The 16,734-nt window shown below is 45.4% G+C and overlaps 1 protein-coding gene across 1 annotated transcript in view; it reads right to left on the bottom strand.

The window, feature by feature from the left end:
* The window catches only part of LOC122547070 (NACHT, LRR and PYD domains-containing protein 3-like), a 223,865-nt gene extending 223,317 nt beyond the window's left edge, over window positions 1–548 (bottom strand). The window contains 1 exon segment of the mRNA XM_087981691.1: window positions 92–548. The gene's annotated coding sequence lies outside the window, so the exon portion shown is untranslated.
* Window positions 549–16,734: the final 16,186 nt, after the last annotated feature.

Raw genomic sequence — 16,734 nt, forward strand, 5'->3', positions numbered from 1 at the left:
TCGAACATTAATACAATATATCACCACAGTGTTAATCCAATAAACCATTCACACTGACGCTCTGACTGTGAAGATTAAATACATTTCTCACCGTCACCAACAAACAAAACACAGAACTGCTTCACCTCCGGTAACTGCGCATGCTCGGTAGTGGGTTCTATGCACGCACACTCGCTCCGAGACCGCCCATTGTCCGTACCGCGCGCCCAAGGGGGTGTTGGCGGACATGCGCACTGTACAGATTTTTAACTTTCTCCACCCGAGTCCCACATCGGCGCCTCCAATTCTTCACAGATTCCCGTTGTTTTCCCGCGTGGGCGGCCCGGCTCGCGCGGTGACAGTTGAACCGCCGAGCCCGTGCGCTGCTTCGGGCGGGTTTGTTTGTGCGGCCTAGGGAAAAACAATGACTGCAGCTGCTGGAAACCAGATTCTGGATCAGTGGTGCTGGAAGAGCACAGCAGTTCAGGCAGCATCCGAGGACAGGCAAAATCGACGTTTCGGGCAAAAGCCCTTCATCAGGAATAAAGGCTGAGTGCCTGAAGCGTGGAGAGATAAGCTAGAGTAGGGTGGGGGTGGGGAGAGTGTAGCATAGAGTACAATAGGTCAGTGGGGAAGGAGATGAAGGTGATAGGTCAGGGAGGAGAGGGTGGTGTGGATAGGCGGAAAAGGAGTTGGGCAGGTCGGACACATCCGGACAAGTCAGGGGATCGAGTTGCTGGAGGTTAGAAACTAGGATGAGGTGGGGGAAGGGGAAATGAGGAAACTGTTGAAGTCCACATTGATGCCCTGGGGTTGAAGTGTTCCAAGGCAGAAGATGAGGCGTTCTTCCTCCAGGCGTCTGGTGGTGAGGGAGCGGCGGTGGAGGAGGCCCAGCACCTCCATATCCTCGGCAGAGTGGGAGGGGGAGTTGAAATGTTGAGCCACGGGGCGGTGTGGTTGATTGGTGCGAGTGTCCCGGAGATGTTCCCTAAAGCGCTCTGCTAGGAGGCACCCAGTCTCCCCAATGTAGAGGAGACCGCATCGGGAGCAACGGATACAATCGATGATATTAGTGGATGTGCAGGTAAAACTTTGATGGATGTGGAAGGCTCCTTTAGGGCCTTGGATAGAGGTGAGGGAAGAGGTGTGGGCACAGGTTTTACAGTTACTGCGGTGGCAGGGGAAAGTGCCAGGATGGGAGGGTGGGTCGTAGGGGGGCATGGATCTGACCAGGTAGTCACGGAGGGAACGGTCTTTGCGGAACGCGGAGAGGGGTGGGGAGGGAAATATATCCCTTGTGGTGGGGTCTGCTTGGAGGTAGCGGAAATGTCGGCGGATGATTTGGTTTATGCGAAGGTTGGTAGGGTGGAAAGTGAGCACCAGGGGCATTCAGTCCTTGTTGCAATTGGAGGGGTTGGGTCTGAGGGCGGAGGTGCGGGATGTGGATGAGATGCGTTGGAGGGCATCTGTAACCACGTGGGAAGGGAAATTGCGGTCTCTAAAGAAGGAGGCCATCTGGTGTGTTCTATGGTGGAACCTCTCCTCCTGGGAGCAGATACAGCGGAGGCGGAGGAATTGGGAATATGGGATGGCATTTTTGCAAGAGGTAGGGTGGGAAGAGGTGTAATCCTGGTAGCTGTGGGAGTCGGTGGGTTTGTAGAAAATGTCAGTGTCAAGTCGGTCGTCACTGATGGAGATGGAGAGGTCCAGGAAGGGGACGGAGGTGTCAGAGAGGTTCCAGGTAAATTTAAGGTCAGGGTGGAATGTGTTGGTGAAGTTGATGAATTGCTCAACCTCCTCACGGGAGCACGAGGTGGCGCCAATGCAGTCATCAATGTAGCGGAGGAAGAGGTGGGGAGTGATGGCGGTGTAATTACGGAAGATCAATTGCTCTACATAGCCAACAAAGAGACAAGCATAGCTGGGGCCCATACGTGTGCCCATGGCTACCCCTTTGGTCTGGAGGAATTGGGAGAATTCAAAGGAGAAATTGTTAAGGGTGAGGACCAGTTCGGCCAAACGAATGAGAGTGTCGGTGGAGGGGTACTGTTGGGAACGTCTGGAGAGGAAAGAACGGAGGGCTTAGAGGCCCTGTTCATGGCGGATGGAGGTGTAGAGGGATTGGATATCCATGGTGAAGATGAGGCGTGGGGGCCGGGGAAACGGAAGTCTTGGAGGAGGTGGAGGGCTTGGGTGGTGTCTCGAACGTATGTGGGGAGTTCCTGGACTAGGGGGGGTTAGGACAGAGTCGAGTTAGGTAGAGATGAGTTCAGTGGGGCAGGAGCATGCTGAGACAACGGGTCAGCCAGGGTGGTCAGGCTTCTGGATCTTGGGAAGGAGGTAGAACCGGGCAGTGCGGGGTTCCCGGACTATGAGGTTGGAAGCTGTGGGTGGGAGATCTCCTGAGGTGATGAGGTTCTGTTTGGTCTGGGAGATGATGGTTTGGTATTGGGGGGTGGGGTCATGGTTAAGGGGGCGGTAGGAAGAGGTGTCCTCGAGTTGGTGTTTGGCTTCAGCGATGTAGAGGTCAGTGTGCCAGACTACCACTGCACCCCCTTTGTCCGCTGGCTTGATGATGAGGTCAGGATTGGAGCAGAGGGATTGGAGGGCTGCGTGTTGTGAGGGTGAGAGGCTGGAGTGGGGGAAGGGGGTTGACAGGTTGAGGCGGTTAATGTCCGGGCGGCAGTTGGAAATGAAGAGGTCGAGGGCAGGTAATAGGCCAGCTCGGGGTGTCCAGGTGGATGCAGTGTGTTGGAGGTGGGCGAAGGGGTCCTCGGAAGGTGGGCGGGAGTCCTGACTGTGAAAGTAAGCTCGGAGGCGGAGGCGACGGAAGAATTGTTCGATGTCACGGCGTGTATTAAATTCATTGATGCGTGGACGGAGGGGGACGAAGGTGAGTCCTTTGCTGAGGACTGATTGTTCGTCGTCAGTGAGGGGGAGGTCTGGGAGAATGGTGAAAACTCGGCAGGCTGGGAGCTGGGAGCTGGTGTGGGTGTAGAGCTGGGAGTGTGGTCGGAGCCAGTACCTGGAGTAGGTGTGATGGTGGGGGGAATGAGCAGGGGTAGTGTTCCCCTCGGGGTTCTGGGGGGTGGGGATAGTGACAGTGGGGTCTGTGGGGGGCGTGTCAGCAGAATGCAGGTGAGTGGCTCTGGTGGTGGCAGACACGGCAGTAGGGGTGGCGGAAGTCACTGAGCGTGTGGCATCGGCGATGATGTGAGGGCCGGAAGTGGCTGTGGGAGTGGCCATGATGGGGGCAGAAGTGACATCATCAATCAGCGTGGGGGTGGTAGCTGCATCAGCTGCATGGCTAATGGTGTTTCCGAGGCCAGGGAAATCTTCTGGAATGTTCGAGGAGCGCTGGTTATGGAGGTGGGTAGGTAAAAGTTTGTTGTACTTACAGTTTTTGATGTTTGAGATGGAGTTGAAGTACTGTTTGTTGAGAGTATGAATTCTCCTGAGGATGTAGTACAGAGTGGGTCCTTTGCAATTCAGAGAGAGTGTGGCCCTCAGTTGAGGCAGGGCAGACTGTAGAGAGATTAGGTACCGTCACATTGCTGCAAGCGGCCTGTCTCGATTTGTTCGGTCAACCTCCAATTAGACCAGTTAAGCCAATTGACGGCAGGACCGCTTATTTATATCTGGGCGGCAGAACTGTGGTGAAAGAGTTAAAATTATGTCCCAATACATGTGTGAATCTCTTATCTGTCAGAATGGAATGTGTTTTTAGCCTTGCTCTGCTGTTCATATGAATGTTTATATCTGGAAAAGAGTATATCAGCTGGAAAAGTCTCCAGTTCGGGGAGTCTGCTACGGGGTTACGTTTAACCGCCGAGCGTGGGTTGTTGGCAACCGCTCTACGAGAACTGACGGCTCCCAGTTCCGGTAACATGTAGAGTGAGTATAAGCCAGACCCGGGAGTCTGCTACGGGGTTACGTTTAACCGCCGAGCGTGGGTTGTTGGCAACCGCTCTACGAGAACTGACGGCTCCCAGTTCCGGTAACATGTAGAGTGAGTATAAGCCAGACCCGGGAGTCTGCTCCGGGGTTATGTTTAACCGCCGAGCGTGGGTTGTTGGCAATTGCTCTACGAGAACTGACGGCTCCCAGTTCCGGTAACATGTAGAGTGAGTATAAGCCAGACCCGGGAGTAAGTGTGAGACCTGGTTGTGGCGACGCTGCGGGGAATAAAATGCTCATATTCTAGCAGACTCGCCTCTTGGCTGTTTGTTCTGTGTCAGACTACTTTCCTGCGAGCCTGGTCCTTGACCTTGAGAATTTTTTAAAACATTTGGCGTAGCCGGCAGGATCAATCTTAATTGAGGAGAGATTTTGATACAGAACAATGTTTTGGAAAAAGACTAAGAAACCAGAAGAACAAACTGTGGAGGTCCCGACCGTCCCGGGATGGCATGACGTGGCAGTTTGTTTGAGAAATGGTGGGGGGCGACCGGAGGAACCCCAGGGTCGCTGCTGTCCACCCTTGAGAGGATCCCAGTCCTGCCGAAGAACCCTGTGCCTGGGGTACAGCGGAGGATGTGGGCATGTCCAAAAAGCTGAAGCGGAGTTATGGGATTGAACTGAACTGAACTGAATTGAACTGAAGTGAATCAAATTGAACGGAACAAAATGGAACTGAGAATTGAACAGACCTGAACTGAGCTGAATTGAACTACACTGAATTGACTGAACTGAAATTAACTGAAACGAATTGAACTGAATTAAGCATAATGTAACACATGTATTGGGCCAAGCAGTGGAATGTGATGTCCCAATACATGTGTGAATCTAAGGTGTTGCCCGTGTGAATACGAATTGAACTGAATTAAGCATAATGTAACACATGTATTGGGCCAAGCAGTGGAATGTGGTGAAAGAGTTAAAATTATGTCCCAATACATGTGTGAATCTCTTATCTGTCAGAATGGAATGTGTTTTTAGCCTTGCTCTGCTGTTCACATGAATGTTTATATCTGGAAAAGAGTATATCAGCTGGAAAAGTCTCCAGTTCGGGGAGTCTGCTACGGGGTTACGTTTAACCGCCGAGCGTGGGTTGTTGGCAACCGCTCTACGAGAACTGACGGCTCCCAGTTCCGGTAACATGTAGAGTGAGTATAAGCCAGACCCGGGAGTCTGCTACGGGGTTACGTTTAACCGCCGAGCGTGGGTTGTTGGCAACCGCTCTACGAGAACTGACGGCTCCCAGTTCCGGTAACATGTAGAGTGAGTATAAGCCAGACCCGGGAGTCTGCTCCGGGGTTATGTTTAACCGCCGAGCGTGGGTTGTTGGCAATTGCTCTACGAGAACTGACGGCTCCCAGTTCCGGTAACATGTAGAGTGAGTATAAGCCAGACCCGGGAGTAAGTGTGAGACCTGGTTGTGGCGACGCTGCGGGGAATAAAATGCTCATATTCTAGCAGACTCGCCTCTTGGCTGTTTGTTCTGTGTCAGACTACTTTCCTGCGAGCCTGGTCCTTGACCTTGAGAATTTTTTAAAACAAGAACCCGGGCATGTTTTTATTGTTGTTGTTGCTCTGAGTGACCCCGCCTTGGAGGCGGTTCAGGGCGGGGTTTAGGTTTAAACTTGGAATGCAACCAATGTTGGGGTGGGGGGGTTGAGGGGAAACCACATGAGGGAATCCATTTCCCTGCTCCACTGTATTCAGTCATGTAAGAAATGGAAAAGTGTGTTGTTTTCGCAGATATAGCAAAAAAGATAGTGATAATAAGCTTAAGTATAGTGCTGATAAATCGAGCTGCAGACAATGATTAAATCAGCAAGCACTAGGCAAAGGTATAATTAGGTACTAACTTTAGTGCACAATTATTCTAGTAAATAATTTAGTCTCAGCAAAATAGCTGAGAATGCTGAAGCACATAAACTAGGCAAGAAAAGAAATGTATATTCAGGAATGGAATGTACCTATGAACAATGGAAGATGTTACAAGCAAACAGATAAAGTGAAAGGAACATCAAGATCCAAGTTTAGCAAAATCTCCCTTATGTCAGCACTTACAGAGAGAAAGGTCGCCAACTTGGAGAAGCTGGGGAAATAATAAGAGCGGATCGCAAGTTAGTTAGAGAATAAATTCTGGATCAGTGGTGCTGGAAGAGCACAGCAATTCAGGCAGCATCCCACGAGCAGTGAAATCGATGTTTCGGGCAAAAGCCCTTCATCAGGAATAAAGGCAGAGAGCCTGAAGCATGGAGAGATAAGCTAGAGAAGGGTGGGGGTGGGGAGTGAGTAGCATAGAGTACAATGGGTGAGGGCGGGAGGACCTGGGAGTTGCAGTGGGAGAGGAACTCCCTGAGATTCTTCTTGTAGAGAGAGGATTCGCAGTAGGGTGAAAATCAACCAAGTAAAAACAATAACTGCAGATGCTTACAAGGATGCCTGCTCTGGTCAGACCGTGTTTGGAATATTGTGAGCAGTTTTGTACCCTGTATCGAAGGAAGTCTGTGCTGGCATTGGAAGTTGCCCAGAGGATGTTTACAAGAATACCACATTCACCTACCTCCCATATTAAACTCTGCAATTTTCCCACGTTTCAGCAGCATTTTGAGGTTTAATGTGTCTATATGAGTATATATATTACCATAATGTGTTCACCAGAACTGCACATAGTGCACCAGATGTATCCTCACCAAAGTCCTGGAAAGCTCCAACATGACCTCCTATAATCAGCACCTTTTGAACTAATCTACTAAACTATCATGCCACTTTCAGGGATCTGTGGGCAAGCATCCCAAGATCCTACTGTTGCTCTGAGCTTCCTCGCGCCCTGCTTTTCATTCAATATTTCCTTGTCATGTTTAGTTAGCTTGACTTGGGTTTTTGAACCAAGTAACAGTTCAACTTTTAGGGTTTCTGGCATAAATATACTGATATTTAAATCTTTTCCAGGTTCTCAGAAATACTCCATTGAAAGCGATCTGTGCACTATGAATTGATGTAGGGTTCACTCAGCCATTTTTAGAAGAGGAAATGTCATTATGAGACAGAGACATAGCCACAGCCTGGGCACAGAGGAAATGTCATTATGAGACAGAGACATAGCCACAGCCAGGGCACAGAAACACACTCAGACTGAGATATAGGAACATATTGACAACAGAAACACCCCCAAACACGCTTGCAATCCCCCCCACACATACACAAACTCACACAAATCCACACAAAAACACACCCCACCCACACGCAAACACACACACACAGGCAAACATACACACTGAAACAACCCCCTTCCATCACCACACTTGCATGCAAGCACACACACACACACACGCACACAGACAAACTGAGATATGGGTTCACACAGACACAGAAACACAACCCCACACAGAAATACAATCAGACTGAGACATAGGAATATACCATGAAACAGGAAGGCACCCAAACCCTCACACATATGCACACAGACACGGACACACAAACACAAAAACTCTCTCTCTCTCACACACACACACACACACACACACACACACACAGATATGGGAACACACTAACACAGAAACAGACACGCTCCCACAGACACATGAGGAATACAAACATACTGCAGAATGCAAACACAACAACACACAGACACATTAACGCAACCACACCTTCACACTCACACACAGAGAAACACAGTTATACTGAGATATAGGAACAGATGGGCACACAGACTGGGAACACACACACACACACACACACACACACACAAAAAGTCATCCTCTATTATAGGAACACATTTATTCACAGACACTGAATCACACCCAGATCCTCACTCACATATAAAACATATATACTAAGAAACATTACACACCTACCTGCAAGAACTCATAGAAGCATTCCTGTATGCACACATGAGCACACAGACACAGCCACAGAACAATACACACTGTCAGATACAGACACAGAGCAACACTTTTAAACAAACACAGAGACCACCTATAAAGAGGCACAGAGTGATCCTGCCAGAGGCACAAAAAGATCTTGACATACAAACCAAAAGCCAAACACAGTTTGAAAAATACATGCAGGTGCACATAAACAGGTGCACAGCCAGGCAGAGACACACCCTGCATTCACGCAATAATGCACCTGCACTCAATAACAGGCACACATCGAGAAACCGAACCAGTATGACACGCTGACACACAAGCAAAAACAGCATATCCTGTGCACAGGTAGAAATGCAACATAGACAATGTGCAAAACATACATAATACACAGCAATATAGCCAAAGACAAAAACTGAGGAACATGCACACAGTGACATCCCCACAAAGGCAAGGAAACATACCCACACATAGACATACACAAACACCCTCACATAATGGAAGAGAAATACACAGGAACACACACACACACATACACGCAGATGTAAACATCAAAGTGCAGGAGATGGAGGGACAGTGCACTCACAGAACTGTAATGAGTATTGTGACAAGATATTGCTGGCGGGCTACGTGCATTTTGTATTTTTTGCAGAATTACATTCTGGGGTAAAATCAGAGAATGTAAGGATCAGGAATGGATTTGAACCAATGCACATGAACATACAAGTATCTGACATAGTCGATGATAGCAAGATTTTTCAGCAAACACGGATACACACCCATAGAGAGGCAGAGAGACATAGAGAGAGAGAGAAAGAGACAGAGGAAGAGGAGAGCAAGAGAAAGACAGACAGGCAAAGTGAATAAGAGAGAGAGAGAAAGAGACAGTGAGGCACACAAAGAGACAAAAATTCAGAGATGGGGAGAGAGAGATACAGAGACAGAGAAAAGGAGGAAGGGAGGGACAGAGACAAAGATACACAGAAAGAGGCAAAGGAATAGAGAGAGGGCAACATCCTTGTGATGGGAGGAGCCAGGAGCTGGGCTCAAGAAACTCTCTCAAAAATAAAGAAAAGTGAATGGAATAATAACCAACTCAGATGAGGGGGTCACCAGCACCAAGAGACTTTCTCTTGTTGGAATGAGGTGTTTATTGTGAGCTGACAGAGAGAGTCTGACAATCATCATGGTTCAGGAGGGACTGTTTCTGACCCTCCCCCTCCTCTGCTGCAGGGGAAATGCAGAGATCCCAACTGCCAGTCTTTAACACTCATCCACAGGGCAGTCAGTGAAGACCCAATGTTCCAGCTGAACCCATCACTCACAGCCAGTCTGTCATTTTGAATTACTCCTGCAGACTCTTTTCATCCTGCCCTGCCCCTGACAATTACCTCTTTCTCCCTTACCCGCTGTCCCTTTGTCACATCCTTCAGTATTGTTGAAGGTGGAGATGGATAAATTTTTTTTCAGATGTTTGGTAGTGGGTATGTGAGTTGGTTGTGGATGGTCCTCAAGTGCACATGGAAATGTGGATTTGATGTTCCAGTTGGATGAGCTGAGGTCTTCTGGGCTGGCAGGAGGACCAGAATCAAAGGGCTGAATGGCCTCCTACTGCTTATTGTCTGTGTGTCCACGTGTGTCCCAATCCGTCAGTCAATCAGGGATAGCAGTGTGTTCCTGAGCATGGTGAATGGTGACCCATCCTGTTCCCCCCTCCCCATCCACAGCTGGGTGTTATAGTCAGATCCATGTGATTGTGTGCTGATGGAATCCTGGCCGTACATATGCAATTCCTGCACTGGGAACACTGCGGCTGCTTTTGGAGCTCTCAGTTGTTTTGTTGAGTCATTAAGTGAAGAATTTACATGACGAGTTGGTGCACGGCATTCTTCACCTTCGCTCTGAATTTTGACAGAGTTACTGCATAAAATACTGTGTTTGTGCTGCAGCTGAAATCTTTGAGCATTTCTCCGGCCCATGTAAATTGGGTTAGAGACCTGCTCCTCCAACGATCTACTCCTTTAATGCTAAAATACAGGATATTTGCACCGTGCATTATCCACAGAAGTATAAAGCTGATGGATATGGTGAAGAGGGAAATTACCGACTTTTTCCGATTCTCCATCTCTGCGTCTTTGTGACACTCTCCTTTCCTTTGACCCCTCAGGCTCTTGCGGACTCGACTGCTCACTAAAATGTACCTGACCGTCAGAGAATTCATCAATAGGATTAACACAAATGGGATGAAAGGGGTTAAAATGATACCAAACCACTTAAACCCGAGCCACCTGGGATCAGTAAAATAACTTGACCTTATTTGGCAGAACCACCGAATATTGCCAATTATCCTCCTAGGTTCAAACCGAAAATAGAAAGGAATGTTTTTTGAACAGAGCAAAATGCCAGTTGTAGCCAGAGCCACAGCCAAGGTCTTCTCTGTCCAATATTTTCTCTTCACCTTCAGGCAGTAAATGGCCACAAAACGATCAAAGGAGAAAAGAACAGTGAACCAGACGGAACAGTCTGAAGCTGCACTAACCAAGACAAAAATAGCACTGCATGCAGGGGTTCGGTCCAGATAATTCCATTGGTAGTAAAGGTCTTTGAGTCGCCACAGCATGATGTGCATGATAATGAACAGTACATCCGCCATTGCCATAGCCAATAGGCAGCGCGTTGTGCAGTTAGAGAGGCCGCATTTTCCCCGTGAGAGAACCAAAATCATCAGGAAATTAACTGAAAGAGACAGGAGGTAAAATACAAATCAGAAATTATTGATCAAACATTCTCTGAATCTGTCCAGAGAGCAATTGAAGATCTTCATATTCACATTGGGCATGGAATTGACAGATGGCAAGGAGGTATACTTTTTAAAGTGGAAGGTTAGAAGTTTGGATTTGAGGAAAAGGCTTTCACCCAGAGTGTGGTCGGGGTTCTGCTAATTCAGTGCTTGGGACAGTAGTTGAGGCAGGAAACCTCACAACCTTTAAAAACTACTTGGGACAAGATTAGATTTTGTCTAGTCTTGATAGCACAAGCTTGATGGACTGACAGTCCTCTTCTGTACATTCAGGTTCCATGCTTCTACGAATTACTTCTGGGAGGTAGGTGGGGATGTGAAACATTTTCATGTGATAAATCAAAGGCTGGGGATACTGGAAATATGAAACAGAAACAGAAATAGCTGGTGAAGTTCAACCAGTATAGTAGTATCTCTGGAAAGAGAAACAGAGTTAATGCAACCATTCTTCAACAGACCACCTTTGTATGAACACTTGTCAAGGAACTCAAAACATCAACTCGGTTTTCACCTTGCACATGGCCCTATCATTGAAAACAAAGGACAGGGATTGACTTCTAAAAGGGAATTGAGATTGAAAATTTGATATTACTCTACAATGGAACATTTGTTTGACTGCTCTTAACATAATAGTTAAGTTATAGAGTAGTTAGAGTCATAGAGATGGAGAGCACAGAAACAGACCCATTGGTCTAACTCATCCAATTGACCAGATATTCTAACCTAATCTCTTCCCATTTGCTGCCATATCCCTCCAAACCTTTAATCTTAATTTATCCATCCAGATGCCTTTTAAATGTTGTAATTGTATGAGGCTCCATCATTTCCTCGGGCAGTTCATTCTAGACATTCGCCATCCTTTGCGTGAATAAAGTATTACCTTAGGTCCTTTTTAAAACTTTCCCCCTTCACTGTAAGCTTATGCTTTCTATTGCTGGGCTCCTCCTCCACCACCCTGGGCAAAAACCTTGTTTATTTATCCTGTCCATGCCCCTCATGATTTTATAAACCTCGGTAATGGCGCCACCTCAGCCTCCATCCCTCCATTAAAAACAGACCCAGAGTCTGCAGTACCCACTTCTGCCTAAAAACAGACCCAGCCAATTTAGCCTCTCCCTATAGCTCAAACCCTCCAACCCTGGCAAGGTCCTTGTAAGTCTTTTCGAAACCCTTTCCAGCTGTCACTTTCCCTGTAAACATCTGCCCCCCACTCAACTCTTGAAAGTTCTTGCTCATATTATCAAAATTGGACTTCATCCAATTTAGATCTATAACATTTAGATCAGTCTCTACTTTTCCGTCACTATTTTAAACTAGTAGTATTCTCGTCGCTGGCCCCCACCTCTACCTCAGTCACTTGTCCTGCATTATTTCCTAAAAGGAAGTCAAGTTTTGCTATTGTAGATGTATCCACAGACTGAATCAGAATATTACCACATGCATATTTAACACATTCCTCTCCATCTAAACTCTTCATAATGTGCTTGGAAAGTTAAAATCCCCTACTATTACCACCCTATTAATCTTACAAATAACTGAGATCCCCTGACAAACTTGTTTCTCGATTTTCCACTGACTATTGAGAGGTCGAGAGTGCAATCCCAGTGAAGTAATCATCCCTTTCTTAATTCTCAGTTCCACCCAAATGACTCCCCTGGATCTAGTCCCAGGAATATTCTCCCTATGTTTAGCTATAAATTTTTCCCTGATCAAAAACGCAACTCTCCCTCTTCTCTCATCCCCTTTCTTTCCTCCCAACAGCATTTCTATCCTGCAAGTTTAAGCTGCCATGTCCTGTTTATCCCTGAGCCACGTCTATGAAGTTGCCATGATACGCCAGTCCTGTGTTCCTAACTATGCCCTCAGTTTATCTGCCTTCCCTGTTAGTCCTCTTATATAGGAATAAATGCAATTTAAATTGTCACTCTTGCCTCATTCTCTGCTTTGTTCCTAACTCTCCTGACTGTTTGACCTGCTGCTTTCTCTTTTGGATTCAAACGATCCAAAAATGTGAACCATTCTGCCCTGCCCCAGCTCCTAGACCATGCATTCATCTGCTCTATCTTCCTATTCCTATCCTGACTAACTCGGCGCTCCTGGAGTAATCCAGATATTACTATCATCGAGAACCTCCTCTTACTTTTCTATATAACTTCCTGCTTTCTCCCTTTAGAATCTCATTCTTTTCCCTTTCAATGTTGTTAGTTCAGATGTGTATTATGAATTCCTGCTGGTCCCACACCCCTTTGAGAATATTTACTCTCTCTGAGATATCCTTGATCCTGTCACCATGGAGGCAACACCTCATTCTGATTCCTTGCTGTTGGCTGCAGATATACCTGCCTGTGCCTTTGACGAGAAAGTCCTGTATCAGAACTGATCATTCGGAACCTGACATAACCTCAATGCATTCGAGCAAAACTCGGTATCAGAAACTTGGCTGTTCCTGCTACATTCCCCTGAGATTCCATCACCCCCTACATTTTCCAAACCAGCATATTTGTTTGAGATGGGAATAGCCACAAGAGACTCCTTCAGTATCAGCCTCTCCTACCTTTCTTGGAGGTAACCTAACCGTATCTGAGATTTTTCTCTCTTACTATAGCTGCTATCCGTCACACCCTCGAGCTCCTGTAAATCCCTCATTGCCTGTCACTGTTGCTCCAACTGATCCATGTGATGTGATAGGATTTGCAGCCAAACACACTTACTGCAAACATAATCATCAGTAACATGGAAGCTCTCACTAATCTCCCACATCCGACCAGAAGAGGACATCAGTCTAGTGAAGGCTATTTTTGCACATGAATTATCTACAGACACAGAAAATACCACTGTCTTACTGCTCTAAAAGACACAGCTCCAGGCTAATGTAGTGCCTACATTTTATATTTTTACATTTTAATCAAGGCACAGATCTCAATAAAACCTAGAACCAAAAAGAACTCACTCTACTCACTCTTGTCGATTTACACAAAACATGTCAGCAAGGTTACATTTAAAAACCATGCACTTATCTGCTCTGTGCTGTGAATTCTCCCACACAGGTTCCTCCAGGGTCAGCTGTGATTTTTGCTGTTTTAATTTTTCTCAGGTGCACAACGATGCCCAGAATTACATGACCTCAAACAGCAAAAGTAGTAGCTGTGCGGATTCATGGGTATGTCCGACACCAGTATCAGTTTCTTTCTCTTCTCTCTGTCTCACTGACCATGTGCTCTCTAACATTCTCTCTTCCTCCTTTTTAAACTGTTGTTGCTTTGATCTTTCTTTTCCCCAAATTTCCAAAAAATGCAGTTTATAAAACAATGATTACTCTTCCAGGAATTAATGGAAATAATCTCTGATACCTAAAATACTGCAAAAACGGATCAGCTCTAACAGCCACAATCTTTTCTGGTCTTCCAATTACGATTATTGAGTATCGCTTGTGCACTATATTACAAAAGCATGAGTTGTTGCACATGAGAAAATGTAACTATTTGATGGAGAATGTTAACAGAGCTGAGAGAGCTTTGTTTCCTCATTAAAGGTACAAGCCATGATCTAAGCCTTCTCTGTGAAGGAAAACTGATGAATGGTTAACTCACTGAATCCCACATAGTTTATTTTGGAAAATGAACAATTCCTTGCCATGTTTTGATTTTACTTGTACATTCAGTCAACAAATAATGCAAAATGCAAGTAGGGCATTGTGACTTTTTTTTCTTGCATTCTCTGCATTCTCTGACTTAAATGATTCTAGAATGTGCTTGGTGATATGTTATGAATAAGCTACACACTGCAAAATAAAACAGGCAGTTCACTACTGCAATTACTGAATGTGGCAGCTCTAATCCATTGTATAGCAAAAGGTGATATGATAAAAATCAGGTCTGTCTGACTCTCTGTTGTGTTCTGATCATGTTGGGGCAATTAACGTTTAAAGTGATAATCTGAATACTCAGCAGTTCGTAGTCAGTATAAAGTTCCTCAATACTTGTTTTTTAAAATAAACACTATATTTTGTGAAGAGAATAGCTAAACAAGGCAAGCAATATTGATAAGTTCTTATATTCTAAACTTAATCAATATTATTCCTCCCTATGTAAATATTTTTATGCATAGTAAAACTATGAAACTACAAACATTTCTTCAGAGAACAACTGGAAGGTAGCCATAGCCATCTGGAGTATACTTTTAAAATCCACAGTGTTCCAGTGTTGGAAACAGACAACGCAGAAACAGGTCATTCCGCCCACGAAGTGAATTCACATAAACATTCCTCAGTTATTCTACAAACCCAAAGAAACGCAGGAAGATTATGACACTGAACAAGGTCATTCATGTCAGCATCAACTGAATAAACTAGCTATCTGCTCTGAACCCATTTTCCAGCACCTAGTCCACAGAGTTGAAGGTTTCTCTACCTCAGGTGCAGATCCAAGTTCCTTTTAAATGAGTTGAGGGTTGCCAGACACCCACCCAAACTGGGCAGTGAATTCCAGACACACCATCATCTTCTAAATGAAAGGGTCGGCCTCATATCCTCGATAATCCTTCCATCAGTTTTTCTCACTCTGTGTCTCCTGGTGAATGGTCCTGCATTTGGGGTGACAGGTTTCCATGTAAGACCCTGATTATTTTGTACATCTCAATCACGTCAACTCTCATTCACCTCTGTTCTAGGGAAACCTCCCTCAATGTTGCAGTAATTTCCACATACTAACTCCATTCGTGTAAATCTCTTCTATACTTTCCTCAGTGCAATTCTGTCTTCACGGTGAGGTGATGACCAGGACTGTACACAAAACCGCAGCTGTGAGCCACACAGTGTCTCATGTAGTTCCAGCGTTACAGATCTGGCAGGGGATGAGGGAACTTGTTTGGCATTGGCTGTGGTGCAGAGTGACAGAGTAGTAACTTTGGGAGAGGTAATATGGAATTATATCTCAGTGTGGATGGCTGATCAGGGTCTAGGGCACCTAATGGATCTGGATGGATGTCGTTGGGGTGCAATCTATTTGAAGTGTGGGGTTACTTTATCAGTTTCAGGGGTCAGTCTAAATGATTAATAGCCACACGTCTGTTCTGACACAGGCTGATTAATTACTGAACAAGTCAGAGACTAGACAGAAATCCAGCTTAATGGATCATAACCTTATTTGTTTTGATTTAACAAAGTGATCTCGTGAATCACTGCAAATAATGCTTCCACAACAAAACAGAAGTTTATTGCAAAAGAAATGATACAATAGAATAAACCAAACTCCATACTTATACTGCATATTCACAGGCAATGAACATGCAGAAAATGTAAAATTCTCATTAACCTCAAAACAATCATAAATGAAAGAACACAACTTTTATACATAATATAACACCCGACTCCAAGTGCCGTTCAAAACAAAATAACCCTCATATAATATTCACCCCAGAATCCCTGAATCGAACACTTGGTTAAATGACTTGTGACTGCCACTTCTGAACTGGAACTGCAGTAAATTTCCTCCTGGAGCTGCCGCATACTTAAGCTTTAAACAGTCTCTTCAGAGATTTTTTTTGTCCCAACACCTCTGCTGGGACCAACACACTTTCATTCCAAGGCAATGTAATTTACTAAAACTCTTACTTCCTTCGCATGAGCTTTATACATTCACTCAGTTCCAGGGTCTTACAGGAACTAAAAGAAATGACAAAAATGATAAAAATGAAAGTAAAGCTTTCTCAGCTCAAAGTTTCTTCCTTAATCACGAATTCCAGAACTCTCCAAAAATCTTACAGGCTCCATTAATACCATGCTGGGTTGCAACATCAAAAATAATCAAAGGTTCACTCGTGCACAAAGCCATTCAACCTGCAGCCAATCTTCAACTTTTCTGCAGTATAAGTATGGAGTTTGGTTTATTCTATTGTATCATTGCTTTTGCAGTAAACTTCTGCTTTGTTGTGGAAGCAATTTTTGAAAAAAACATTTCTGTGATTTATAGAAATAACTCCAAGTTAGCCATTAACTTCAGATGCACAGAGAAGCCCATTGCTTATCCACTGAACAAACCAGAACCAAACTCAAAGTGAATGATTTTGCACTCTTTATATCAAAATACCATTGCTTATATATTTTCCCAAAGAGATCCCTTTTCTTAATTCCATCGA

This window comes from Chiloscyllium plagiosum, unplaced genomic scaffold (genome assembly GCF_037043375.1).
Source record: "Chiloscyllium plagiosum isolate Xiang-an unplaced genomic scaffold, Cpla_swu_hap1 HiC_scaffold_40, whole genome shotgun sequence".
NCBI lineage: Eukaryota > Metazoa > Chordata > Chondrichthyes > Orectolobiformes > Hemiscylliidae > Chiloscyllium > Chiloscyllium plagiosum.